The sequence below is a fragment of the Camelus dromedarius genome, chromosome 4 (assembly GCF_036321535.1).
Source record: "Camelus dromedarius isolate mCamDro1 chromosome 4, mCamDro1.pat, whole genome shotgun sequence".
Taxonomy (NCBI): domain Eukaryota; kingdom Metazoa; phylum Chordata; class Mammalia; order Artiodactyla; family Camelidae; genus Camelus; species Camelus dromedarius.
Window position 1 is genome coordinate 54,323,537 of NC_087439.1, and position 14,611 is coordinate 54,338,147.

A 14,611-nucleotide genomic window follows, 5' to 3' on the forward strand; every position below is an offset into this window, starting at 1 on the left:
GAATCATGCCTCTCAGATTATTTCTCCATTTAATTCATAGAAGACTGTCAGGACATTAATTCCTGAAACAGATCTTTGGGGTATAAACTCTAGGCAATAAGGAAAGTAGTGTTAAGTATTTTGAAGGATAGTAGGGGAAAGAAAGCTACATCGTGTGATACTGGATTTCCAGTATGGCCAATACGGCTCTTTTGAGTCCAATTCTCAGAGGATGACTTTGACACAAGAATCTGTGGGCAAGAGATTTGTTAAGGCAGCGCTCCCAGGAAAAGCCAGTAGAGGTAGAGGGGAAGCCAGACAGAGAGAGGGGAAAAAAAGCCAAGGAAGTGAGCAGTTTTATGTCAAGTCACAGCCCTAGCCTAATCCTACAGGTAGTTTGTACAGAGAGTTTGTCTGGTCTTGAGGGGAAGGAGCCAGGTTTTCACTCTTCCACACAAGTCAGTCGTTGGCCACAGGCTATCCTATGGGGGATATAAGCTCCCTGGCATTTCCAGTTCCATGCAGGTAAAGCCAAAGGGGCTCCAGTAACCCAAGGACAGTCCTCTGAAGATTGCAGCTGTGAGTTGGCAAAAGCACAACATACAGATGTCAAGGGACTGTAAGAAAATTCAAGGAGATGCAGGTGGTGCACCATCTGTATCCATGGTAATGACATAAATTTGAGAGGGAGTGTAGTGTGACTGTTGTCCGCGCAGCCAGGCATTGATAAGTGGGGCCTTCTTCCCAGGGGTAATCCCAACACCAGGCCATATGTATATGGAATAATACAAGCACACCAGAAGTATTCCTTGTACCTTTTCCCAGTCAGTATACACTTTAAAAAGATAACCTGTTCTCTGATTATGGTTTTGCTTGCTTTTTAGCTTTATATGAATGAATCCTACAGTATGTATTCTCCTGTGTCAGGCTTTTTTATTCAACTTACTGTGAGATTCATCCACTTCGTAGCATCTAATGGCAGTTCATTCTCTTTCATTTCTCTCGAGTATTCCATTATATGGCTATTTCACAATTTATTTTACTGTCAATAGGCAATTGGATTATTTCCTGGGGCTATCATAAGTAATGCTGTTATAAATGTCTTCTAAGTGTATTTTGAATCCTAAATGCTTGCATTTCTGGGAGGTATGTTGGACTTGAGAGTAGAGTTGATTGCATAGACAATGTATATATTAAGCTTTTGCAAATACTGCCATACAGTTTCCCAAAGTGATTGTGCCATTTTAACTCTCACTAGCAGTGTATGAGAATTTCAGTTGTTCTACATCCTGAAAAATACTTGGTAGTCTCAGTCTGGAACTTTTAGACATTCTGGGTGTCTTGGTTGTTTTGTAAACTGTCATTAAATTGAAAACTTACAATTACAGTTTTTACAGAAACTTTCCTTGAATCTTGCAACCCCATTTTGAGAAATGCTGATATTGGTGAATAATTACTCTTCCCACACATAAAGTAAATGCTAAATATTACTATTTATTTATTCAATTTATTTATTCAAATGTTTAACATTTTTAGGTCCTATGTGTGTGTCAATAAGATCTCTCTTATATGTTCATTCCTAGAAATCAAGAGATATGTCTGAATTATGCTATCAGCTACTGAACACATATCTTTTACAAAAAAATATTTTCTGTTGGCTAGTTTTCAGCCTAGAATTTTCTAACTCCAATTTAAGATAGAGGCATCCTGGTAGAAATATGTGGAGATATTTTGATATTTATGTGAATGTAAAGAATTAGGAATGAGTTATTTTAGTGTCAACTGGGGGAAAAAAGCACATTATCAGTGAAAAAGTATAAAACTATTCTATTTTTTTTTGTAGGCTGACACCTGATAGCTAGCAGGAGGGAGGTGGCTGTCTGACCCTGGACTCTAATTTGAGAAGGCTTTGAGCAGTGTGCCCTTCCTCAAATGTCAGTATCACTATATATCACTTTACTAGTATGACTTTATCTTTTTAAGTGTTTAGGGCTTCTGTAGTAGCCAATTAATTGTTTTTAACTTAGATAATCAATCTATAGAATCAGAGGCCATTGTAGGTGGCACCCCTAACCCCTACGTTGTTCAACCACATGATATGTATGTTAATTTTTCTCCTTACAACTGAAAAAAAGTCTTGAAAAAATAATGCTTCTTATTAAATGCTGCCTCAAAAAAATTGTATATAATTCTATAAATCATCTTACTTCAGTCCTTATCAGCCAACACTTTTTCCTTTTAAAAAATTTTTATTTTTTGATTTACAATGTTTCTGATGTATATCACAGTGATTCAGTTATGCATATAAATACACACATTATTTTTCATATTCTTTTTCACTATAGGCTACTACAAGCTATTGAATATAGTGCCCTGTGTTATACAGTGGGATCTTGTTTATTCTGTATACAGTAGGCTGTATCAGCCAGTCCCAAACTCCTAATTTATTCTTCCCTCCCCACTTCCCCCCAGTAACCGTAAGTGTTTTCTATGTCTATGAATTTCCTTCTATTCTGCAAATAAGATCCTTTGTAGCCAACACTTTTCTTATCAGTTAATGCCTTATCAGAGATTTGTAGACTCAGCCACAAAGTAAATCATTGGGAAATGGTTGTTGAAAGAAAGGAAACCAAGGATAATAGTAGAGAATTGTTTGAAAGAAAAGAGCGTTGTTCATAAATCACAAAAAGGAATAATAAAAAGAATAGTTTCCTTGCTGTTTTACCAAAGCCTTGTCCTACTCATTTTAGGATAAGTGCAAACTATATGGCTTCTGTCTGTAGGGTGCTGTGGGAAAATCAGTGGTCTGCTAGGGTCTACTGATTTCCGATATCTAATTCATAGAACCACATAGTGATTAAACAGGAAAAGAATCTTGGCCATATTGTAGCCAAGGTCTCTTTCCCAAATGGGAAAACTGGGGCTCAGAAAAGGGTCAAGAACAACCTCAATATCACACAGAAATTTTTCCATCTCTCTCTCTCTCTCTCTCCCCTCCTCACCAATTTCTATTGTTGTCTTCCATTAACAGAAAAGTTAGAATTCTCTCTTCCGTGATCTTTTGTGTTTTTCAATTTCTGTGCCCTTGTTCTTGCAGTCTGTCCACTTACAGACAACTAGGCCCTCAGTGGGGATGACCAAGACCTTGCTGCTGCATCCAGGAGTCACTTTCTAGAAGGGGAGATTTATGTAAAGAGAGAACAATTACTCTCGTGTACAATCCATACACTCGTGAAAAGTATGAACCAAAACCTGTTTCAGCTCCCCTTCCATGACTATTGGAATTGCAGGAATTCTATTGAAATACATAAAAATGATAGCAAATATCTAGACAGATAATAAATCCATGATATACCCTGCATAAAAAGATGAACTCATTAGACCGGAAATTTTGAGGGATTTTTTTGAAAGTAAGAGAAGGTGAAGAGGTAGGATGATTTGCTGGAGAAATCAGGGGAGAGAGGGCTGTTGCTGTAAGGGCTGTTGCTGGAGAAGGAAGACGCTGCATCATCTCCACATTTCCTAAAGAAGCCAGGAGAACCACTGTGCTTGGACTGAACAAATCAAAGAGAGGGAGAGGCCCCTGAGGGCAGTTAGGGCAATTAATTAAAGACTTCATTTGGACCATCTGGGCCAGCTGGCTTGCTCCTCACTCCATCCTCCACCCCTGTACAAAAGCAGTTGGCAGCAATAGTATTTGCCCCAGGATAAGATGCCTGGATGACTGTTTCCTATACAAAGTGAGGAACCTCCCTAAGAGAGTCCCTTGTATCAAGGATGGGGCTAGAGATGAAGGGAGCCAGAGCTGGAGCTAACTGGGAACTTCCAAGTCCACAGCAAAGAGAGAGAAGGAAGGAGAACCACTGGTCCCTTCTGTTCACAGAACAAATTTGGGGGTGGGGCACTCTGAAATGGGAGCTCCCTGCTACAATACTCCCAGAATGAGCAGTGGACCAGGTAACATATGAGAGCCAGCAAGGCGAGGGAGCCCTCAGACCCTAAGTCAAAGTTATTTGTATACCTTGCAAATTTCCCCAGCCTGGCCCTCCCCCTAAACATCTAAGGGATCTTTTATATTCAGAATTTAGTATAGAACAATAAAAGAGGTTTTAGTTTGAACTGATGAAGTACGTTCCAACAATCCTGTTTAAGATGCTCAACCATAGCAGGGCAGGTATAGCTCAGTGGTACAGCAAGTGCTTAGCAGGCACAAGTTCCTGAGTTCAATCCCCAGTGCCTCCATTTAAAAAAAAAAAAAAGTGAAAATTAAATTAAAAAACCCTAAAAATAAACTTATTTAAAAAAAAGATGCTCAGCCATAAATATAGATAGTAACCCCAAACTAAAAACTAATGGAGGAAATTTAACCATGAAAATGAGTCATTCTAAATACTGAAAGGATCCAAAAAGCTTCTGAGTAGCATGAATAGAAAAACACTACCCGCATTTAGACACACCCTAATGAAATTTCAGAATGCCAAACATAAACATAAAATCCTAAAAGTTTCTCAAGAGAGAAAAATCAGATTGCCTATGAGAGGGATCTCATGTAGAAATCTTATCAAAATTCTGAAAGAAAACAAAACAAAAAACCCCCCATTAACCTGGAGTTCCTTACCCAGACAAATTCACTTATGTGGGAGGGCAATATAAATATCTGATTTTTTAGATATGCAAAGACTTGGAAAGTTTACTACCTATGAATCATTTCTAAAAAAATCTACCAAAGAACACAGTTCAGCAGAACAGAATGAATCCAAGATGAAGAAGTGGGGTACAAGAACAGCGGTGGTCAAATAGAGCAGGAAAGTGAAATAACACGTCATAACATGCTGAAAAAGGTGAAAAAACCTAAAATTAAAATAAAAGATTGTTTCGCCATGTCAGGTGAATGAAGTCTGGGGGAAAGGTCATGGTAAATGTCTTGTTTACTTAGGGGCAGATATAGACAATGAATGTTATTATCTATTATATTAATTATTAGTACACTTAGTTTTTAACAGGGCAGAAAACAGTATCTGAACAAAGCCTCTGAAAGCCCAAAGGATTCTGAGAAGACATTTGAGAGGAGGGGGCATTTGAACTCGTCCTAAAGGAAGAGGTGTTGGTCAAGTAACAAAGGTGGGGTAGGAGGGTGTTGTGAGCAAGCGTCTCCATGTACAAAGGGTGCAGTGTTAGCAAAGGGCTTGGGTTATTCAAGAAAGAATAAAAAGTTCAGTGGTGGTGGAGGGTGCATGGCCTGAGATGAGCCTGGAAAATACGGATTTTAAGTTTGTTTTTTTCCTCTAACGGGCCAGTGATGATCTAAGTTGACTTCCTTATCAAACTTTCTTAACTACCTACTCCTATCATCCGTTTGCTCCATGACTCATCATTTGCACAGGAAAATAAGGCTCAGCACATGACAACCTGCTAGAAATGTCATGTCCTTTCTGAATTAAGAACGATCCCTTTGCTTCCAAAATCATTGAGCATATATTATACAAGCAGTATGATGAGTCATTTACTTTTAAAACTAGGTGGTGAGGGAGTCGTTAAAAAAAAAGGCTTATAATATTTCAAACTCTCAAGAAACTGAGACTATGGGATAGGACTGATGGACCCTATAAATGTTGTGAAATAAATGTGATCAATGGGCAACTCTGACTTAAAAACCAAGACCAGAGTCACTACAGACCGACATGACCGCGAAACCACAGCAAACGCGCTGAGACATTCAATACAGGTTTCATGTTCTTACGAAGAGTTTTGCTTTTACTGGAAGTGACTCATCTTAATCAGTAAATTATTCTAGTTTTTAATGTTCCATTACTTAAGGTTATTTGTGGCTATGAATAAGCCTATGTTGCGCCTGGAAACACAGGCGAACTTTCAAGAATGGATCGCATCTCTTTTTAGCATCTACTCAGAACAAGAAGATTGCTAAACTGCAACAAAATGAAGCTGAAGGTTATAATTATCTTATAAAGAACTTATTTTTACTTAAGTGCAAGTTAGAACAAAGAGAACATACATAAATTACTAGATGTGTAAAAACATTTTCATAGTAAGTATGGAGGTGAACAGAAAAAGTAATAGAAGAGAGCATTTATCAAGTTTTATAATGATGATATAAAAGGCAAAATTAGTGTTAAAAAATGCCAACTTAAACTAATCATTTCTTGAGGTATAAGTGAGAAGAAAAGGGATTTTTGGCAAGTAGATCTTTTTCTGATGCTGAAGTACAGAAAGCAATTGTCTTCCTTCTATAGAGATGTTGTACTCAAATATATTTCTTGAAAAAGTAAAAAACATATGCACTATGAATATAGTATTCATTCATATAATACCATATAGCCTCACTGACATCTGTAGTGTATGAAACTTACAAATCACATATATACTCTATTTAAAATTTTATCCTGTTTTCTTAAAAAAAGATTTTGGTAAACCTGTCAAGTCAATTACTATTAGTACCAGATTTCTGTCTACAGGGATTGATGAATCAAGTTGTGGCTTATGTAGACATTTGCCTATGGTCTTCCCTGTATCTTACCTTTTAAGCAATCTTCTAAATATTAGCATATTAGCAAAGGCAGGAAGATTTAAGGATAAGAAATGAAGCTTAAATCAGTCACTTATGCCATTTTGGAGTATTTCTAATACAAGGTTTACATATGCATGCATAGAGAGAGTTTTGGATAAAAAAAATTAACTAAAAAAAAGAAAATTGCAATCAATATTTAGAGTTAATTTATGTGATCACGTGTATGCTGTTTGTCACTATTTCCCACAGAAATCCAAGAGATGGTTGTCTAATATTAATTAAAAATAACATACAGAAGATTACAATCCGAGAATATTTCTTAGTTGATACATATCTCAGCAGTATACTGGTTTCAGTATACTGCCTGAAAGATAGCTTTTACGCCACTTTGTTTTTATGCAAGATCTACATTAGTACCTGTTTTCAATAACCAAAAGAAATCCAAAGAGGATTTTTCACTGTTTGGAAAGTAGGCAAAAAGTGAAAATAGAGTTTGGCATTTGTTTTGCAGCTAGTCATTTTAGAAGCAGAGTACGCCCTGAGCAGAGAGAGTGGCGCCACCAGGCTCCTTCCCTGGGACCTCAACTTGGCATCTCAGCATTGAGCCACAATAGCTTTGAATTGTGTCTGTGAGTACCTGTGATTTTTCTCGATTTATTTTCTGCATCCTTTAGCAAGATATGTCCTAAGGTAACAGAAAAGCCTAAGAGAACTTGTAAGAGTGTTACACTTAGTGTAAAACTGGACGTAATTGTTTCAATTTCAATTGTGGTAATGAAATAAAATTTTTATGTGTTGTTTGGTATGATTTGGTAGGTTATTTTTTGGGTCTGGGAACACTCAAAACTTTTCTCATATAAATTGATGGTAATTGCTTAGGAGGGCTTTCATAGGAACACTTGACTTACTATGAAATAACGTGGGGGAAACGAGTACATTTCAAATTAGATTCCATAAAGAATACTTACAGGTACAAATGAATTGAGCAGAAGATGCTATTAAAACATTTCCCAGAACAACCAAACATTAAATGAAAAAGTCTTATCTGCTTTTTTACATCATCGGAGAACTTAGGTTCTATTTTTGTCACAAACTGCCATTGGAAAAGATGGTGGTCACACCCCTTGCATAAAGATTTGTTCTCCATTCTGATACGTGGTTCTTCTAGAATTAAGATAAATCTGAAGTATCTCAGTCACAACCTTACACACAGGGTGGGCCCTTCCTGGATTCCTCTGGAGACTTCAAATTTTCTAGTTATACCCCATGATTGTAGAAACTATTTGAGACTGTACAAGCATGAAGGAGTGGGGGTGGGGAGATAGACCCAAGCACCTGCAGGAGGTCAGTTCTGGGTTGGAAGAAGCCCTAATCTGAGACCCAAGAATCAGAATCCTCCCTGGTCCCCAGAGGTCAGAATTAGGCTGGCGGCAGCAATTGGCTGAAATCTGATCTCCCACTAGCTATACTGCGTACCCTCTAAAAGATTACATGTGTTTTAAAGTCAAGTCCTTCACCATCTCAGGAGTGTAGACTTTTCCTGGCTTCTTCAATCACTTAAGATAGTCTCTCGATTAAAGTAGTGCACAAAATGCTTTTCCTGATATCTGTAAAATGAATGAAAGGGTTTACAATTCTACCAAAATTTTGATGACTATCAAGATTGCACCTGACGTCAGTCATATGAGGTTACAAGGCACAGACCTTAGGTGACTCACAAAACCCTGCTTTGAAAAATTATGAATTTGAAACCTTGTGGGTAATGGAGGTTGTCTGCTCTCTATCTGGGCATCTGATGATGGGTTTTAAAGAACTAAACTATTGACAGGCTATGAGCTGGAGAGTTCTGTGGTGCCTCTTTTGTTTTCTTCAGAATGTTTTATTATTCAAGTTTCCCTTTGAAAAACATCCAAAAAAGGAAGACTGGGAACAAGTTCTCTCCAAGTCCTCTCTGACCGACAAGTATTACCAGAACCTACTTCACACTTTGCCTGAATGCATTGTGTAGCACGAAATACTATTTCTATTTTGAAACTTTCTTCTGAGTAAAAGACTTGAATTCCCTTAAAGTTTAAGGAGCTTTATTTTCTGCCCTCTTAATTCTCTCTTTCTCTCACCTTATTTCTTTCATGCTGTTTTAATTATGTAATAGTAAAAGTAAGGATATTTTTATTTGTCATCCATAGCTCAATCAACAAGGCTACCAAGAAAATAACAGCGGTTTTTCAAGGAAATTCCAGGAAAGCAAAGCTCTTCCTGATATTTTCCAATTATCAGTGTAGTGCCTATGCATTACAGTGCATATATCAGCAAGTATATTCGAAGGCCCTCTGTGTACCCGCAGTCGTTCCTGCAATATTGCTGTTCTAGGTAAATATAAGAGTGTTACAAACAGTGATCTTTTGCATTTAATAGGTGAGGTAAATTCAATATTCGTATGAAAATAATGATCTCATCCAAAAAAGGTTGTCCTGAATTAAAAGACAAAGACAATAGTTTTCTGAAAAATTATTCTATTTCAATTTCTCTGATTTAAGGGAGAGTGTGGAAATAAACTTTTTAGGAATGAAAATTAAGACCTTCTAAAGAATGAATTTAAAAATTATCTTTGTTATTTTGAAGCTACTTTTTAATTATAAAATTAATAACAGCCCATTGTATAAAGTACAAAAATACAGAATGAAGATATAACATATAGTCCCACCTCCCAGAGATAAGCCCTAGTAACATCTCAGAAGAGGTTCGTCCAGACATTTTTCTCACATCACACACACAAATATAAATACCTGTATATGTTTGTGTCAGTATGTGTTCTATGCACGAACACACTGTGTGTATCCATGTAAATATGTATGAAATACTAGACATACTGTTAAATAACCTACCTTTTTTTCTTACTTAAATGTACTTAAAACACTGTGAAAAAAAATGTTTGAATTATTTAAAAATGGTATCAACAACCAGAGGTGAGCTTTTAGAAGTTACTCTAAATCCAAATCCAATAAAATACCATTTAGCATAATTTTATTCCACTGAATCATTGAAAATTGGTAAAATGTGAAAACTTTTATAAATGGATTATTTATCTATTCATTTGTTTATGTTGTTAAGAAAGGGAGGCAAACCCACAGCCTCCTAGTAAGCAAACTGGCCTACTATTCAGGAATCCTGAGAAAGTAGATAATAATCTGAAATAAGTTGCCTACATTTTATTTTCCTCAATTAAAAAATATATATATATGTTTATATTTTTCTTTTCTTTTTTTCTTTTTTTCCAAATTCTCCCTCCCTCTTCTCTGTGTCTTCTGAATTTTCAACCTCCATGCCCATTGGCTGCCTCATTGCAGCCCAGGACATCCTCAAGTCTTGCTCATCTATAAAACAGACCCAAAAATTTCCACTCTACTCTTGCTCTCGCTCTGTGCTGTAAGGTCCTATGTTTGAAGGAGACTTTTCTTCAATTGCCAAAGTTTTCTGGAAGAACTAGTCTGAATTTTTTTTTTTAACTCTCCCACTCTCTCCCTCATCCTATTTACTCAAATTAAACAGTTTTTGACAATCATAATTGCATTCTCTAGATTTTTTAAGTGCTGATTACAACGTTCCTAAAGAAACTCTCTTCAGCCTTGATTTCCATGTTACCATTCTTTCCTGATCTTCTTATCTCTTTGACTAATTTTGTTTGTTTCCATTCTGTCTTCTCTGTCTTCCCTTTGCCTTTGGGTTTCTCAAAATTCTATACTTCCTCTTTGATTCTACACAGTCTTGGAATAATTTATCTACTCCATGCCTTCAGTTGTTTATTTGAATGACTCATGTTTATATGGATATCTTAAGCCAGAATTCTCTTCTGAGTTATAAACCCATGTATAAAATGGCCAGCTATAAAAATATTAATAATGATTTTAAAAGTAGCCAACAATTGCCAAGTTTTGACTCCATATCCCTGTTCCAAACTTAGTGGCACAAATAGCAATCGGTTTTCATGCTGGCAGACTCTGGTGGTCAAGCATTCAGATAGGGTAGAGTGAGGATTGCTTGTCTCTGCTCCATGATGTTTGGGGCCTCAACTGGAACATGCAAACAGCCGGAAGTGACTCATGTGACAGGCGTTGGCGTCTTCTGGAGGCGTCTTCACTCACATGTCTCATGGGATGGCTATGGTGACTCAAAACTGATCTTCACAGGAGCTGCTGACTAGAATCAACATATAACCTCTCCACATAGTTTGGGCTTCTCACTGCGTACCACCTGGGTTCTGAAAGTATGTGTCCTAAGAGGGAGCATCTGGAGTGCAGACAAAGTTGAGCAGGAGTGCTTTTCTTTGCACTTTGGCATCATCAGCTCTGAAGACTCAAGCAGCTGGGATGACTTGAGTAGTTAGGGACTAGAATGCTCTGGGGGCTTCTGAACTCATATCTGGCACCTTGGCAAGAATGACTGGGAAGCCAGGATCAGTTGAGGCTGTTGACCAGTGTACTGACATAGATCCTCTCTGCAGCTTTGGCTTCTTTGCAGTGCGGTGGCTGGTGTCTAAGAGGAGGCATTCCCAGAAGGAGGCACAAGACAGTAAGTGTTACAAGAGAACTAAGAAGAATTAGCACAGCCTTTTAAGACCCAGACGCTGCAGTCATGTAGCATCACTTCCTCTGTATTCTACTGGTTACAGACAAGCCACTAAGGCCAGGCAGAATCAAGGGAGGAGAATTTGATCGCACTTCTTAGTGAGGGAGTAGTAAGGACACATGACAGAGGAGTACGTGGAATGGGAGATGTTACAACCATTTTTGCAAATACCATCTGTCACAATCAGGCAGTGTGGTGAGCACTTCTCATGACTCATGTCTCTGAATCCTCATATCAATCCTATGAAATGGTCAGAATTTTCATACCAATTAAAAAATTTAATACTCACTAATTTTAGCAATGAGAAAATGTAATGAGCATTTCCACCCGGATGACTCACTGGCAACCAAGCCACATCTAAATCAAATGTAACTGACTCTTGGCTCTACATCTCATCATCCTCACATTCTGTCTCTTAGTGAGTGACACCCCCATATGCTACCTATCATTAAATACCAGGAGAGGAAAAAAGAGAGTGATTCCTCCTGTCTGGAGAGTTGGAGGATGCCTTTCTAAGGAAGTGGAATTAGAGGATGGATCAATTTGGATAAAAGGAGGGAAGGCAGGAGAGCTTCCCAGGACTGTCAGTAGAGGAGGGCACAGACAGGCCGGCTGTGGGGGGAGAGGGAGCCTATGCGGGGGTCTTGCGGGGCTCTGGAAAACAGGGTCAGACAGATATTACACAGTAAAACTAGGAAGGCACAATGGTCTACTGTCCTGATGTTTTACCTTCTTTACTGATAGTACCACTTATCTCGAAGGGACTGTAGTTATTGCTTGCTCTAGAGGCTTTTTAAATCTTTAATGATAGAGCCCATTACCTCAAAAAAAAAAAAATAGAAAGAAAGAAAGGAAAAGCTGCCTCCTTCTTTCAAGTCAGCTTGTGACATAACATCCAACCCTGGATTCTCGAGTCTATGTTGATATTTATAATTTGAAATGTAAGATCGTGATTATTCGTATCCTGTAATCATGCTACTTTCCTTCTATTCATACGCCATGTCATCTTAGGATCTTTTACCATGGGACTCTTGTGGTTAGAACATCTAACCACGGTAGGCATTCTGGTGCCTTCCATGGATTTCTCTATGGGTCCTTCTATGACAGTAGTCAACGTGATTAAAGCACAGACTTGATGCAAAATTGCCTGCATCTGAATGAGGGCTCTGCCGCTTATTAGCTGGATGACCTTGGGCAAATTACCTAACCCTTCTGATTCTCCATTTCTTCATTTTAAATTAGGGATGGGGATGGCAATAGTACCTCCCTCTAAGGGGTGGTAGGAGTATTAAATAAATTAATGCAGATAAAGCACTTAAAAATGTGCCTGGCACATCATAAGTGTAGCTATTATTGTTATCTCTAACGGGGGAAAAATGGACACCTAATATTTAGTGTAACTATACTCTCCATATAGACACATTAAAATCCTTTGATTATTTCAAATTTAAGTTGCATTTTAAGTTGATTCCTGGAATAACAATTTAGCATAAAAGGACATCAAACGCCTTAACACAATCTCTCCTCTCATGCCATAGCAAAAGGCCTGGCATGGAGTAGGTTGTAGTATCTTCTCAACAAACACTTGCTGTGTGAATGAGGGGCATTGCAAAATGCTTGGCAGTTAAAAGACAGACCAGTAGTTATTATAGTAAGTAGAGGTATTCTGGGTGTTTTGGGAACACAGAAGAGGTGGCTCTAAACCCAATGTGGGTGGGAGGAAATCTATAAAAGCTACTCAGACCTATAATAGAAAGGAATATGGAAAAGAATATGTATATATGTAATTGGATCACTTTGCTGTACACCAGAAACTAACACAACATTGTAAATCAATTATACTTCAATTAAAAAAAAAAAGCTACCCAGAGGTAATAACATTCAGCTGAGGCCTGAAGTATGCACAGCAGCTGGCCTGGTGAAGGAGTTTAAAGGCTCTAGACAGCCCACACTATTTCTGGTCAAACTATTCAGAACAGGGCAATTAGTTGATGAGAATAATTTTATTGATATTTATACCATAATGCATACATGAAATGTTACTGTATCACTTATTGTTCTAACTGGTATCAAATTCTTCTGAATAGGTAGAGATCCCTAGTAATCCAGATTAAGAATATATATTTTCAGCCTTTAAAAAAATCTAGCTACCTTTTACTTAGTGGTTATGATGTGCTGGCCTTGTGATGAGCTCTCTGAAAGAATTAATTCATCTAAACCTCACAAGAAGAAAGTTCTTTTACTGCCCACCTTGATAAACTGAGGAACTAACAGAGCCAGGATTTGAACTCAAGGCTACCAAGTTCTTAATAACTACACTAAACGAAGTTTTAGATTAATTGCTCCCTAGAAATGGTCTTGTTTTCCTTATATATAATTCGAAGAGCTATTCAGAGAAATAACTGCTTGAATGATATCAGTTTGGATTTTCATGCTGAGAATTTTTGTAAACTGTTACACAAAACATAATTTATAAGTTTCCTTTCGACACGACAAAGATGAACCCACCACAAGATTTCTTGCTGGTCAGCACTGTTCTCCAACTGCAAGTGCTTTCACATCCACATTTTCATTTGCTTTTCCCCTAGAGGGTACGGAAAAGTATTTGAATAATGCATATGACTGTCTATAATCTTTCAACAGAACGTTGCATACTTAAATCGTCAAAATGGATACTGGGTGTGGACTTAAAATTCAAAAAAAGAGAAAGGAAAGAAAACTTTATTTGTAAATACCTGGAATATCTAAATGTATTATGTAAATCCAAAACATAAAAATCTTGTATCCATCAAATACTATATCTCAAATAAGGAAGTAGAGAACTTAAGTTCTGTCTCCTATTAAAGCGGCTTCATTTTCAGGCTTCCTCTACAAAAAGAGTTGAATGCATGAAGGCCATCTGGCTATGCTATTACCTCCCCTCAGATATTAACAGACGTGAAGAGTAGACCAGTGTCTCCCTCTGCCTTCACCACTAGCCAGTATGACCATCTTCCTCTATCATTCTGAAGATTCCCCCTTTTACACTCTTTTCCCAAGACCTTTTGTTTGCATGTACTCCTACTATTGACAACAAATCCAAGTGTTGGATACCATTAGGTTTCCACTAATGTTTTCTAGACACTTCTGTATTCTTCCAAATCAGAGGCAATAAATGGCTCTACTAGGAAATAAAATAGAGGTCATCGCGGCAGCAGTGACTTTCAAGCTGCTTGCTAAATTTAGCTTTCCAATACTTTCCACTCGAATGAAAACTGTGAACTATGATTACAGAATGTTGGAACAGAATAGGAACTTAAAGGTCATCAAGTCCGAACCCCTTGCTTTTCTAAGGAAGGTAGGGGTGCCTAGACATCGCCTCTGATTTACCTGAGGCCACAGAACTTGTTAATGGTAGAGATGGAATTTGAACTGAGATCGGCTCCGCCTCGGGGGCAATGTTGTCCTCACCACCCCACAGATGCTCTGCCTCTCGTGATC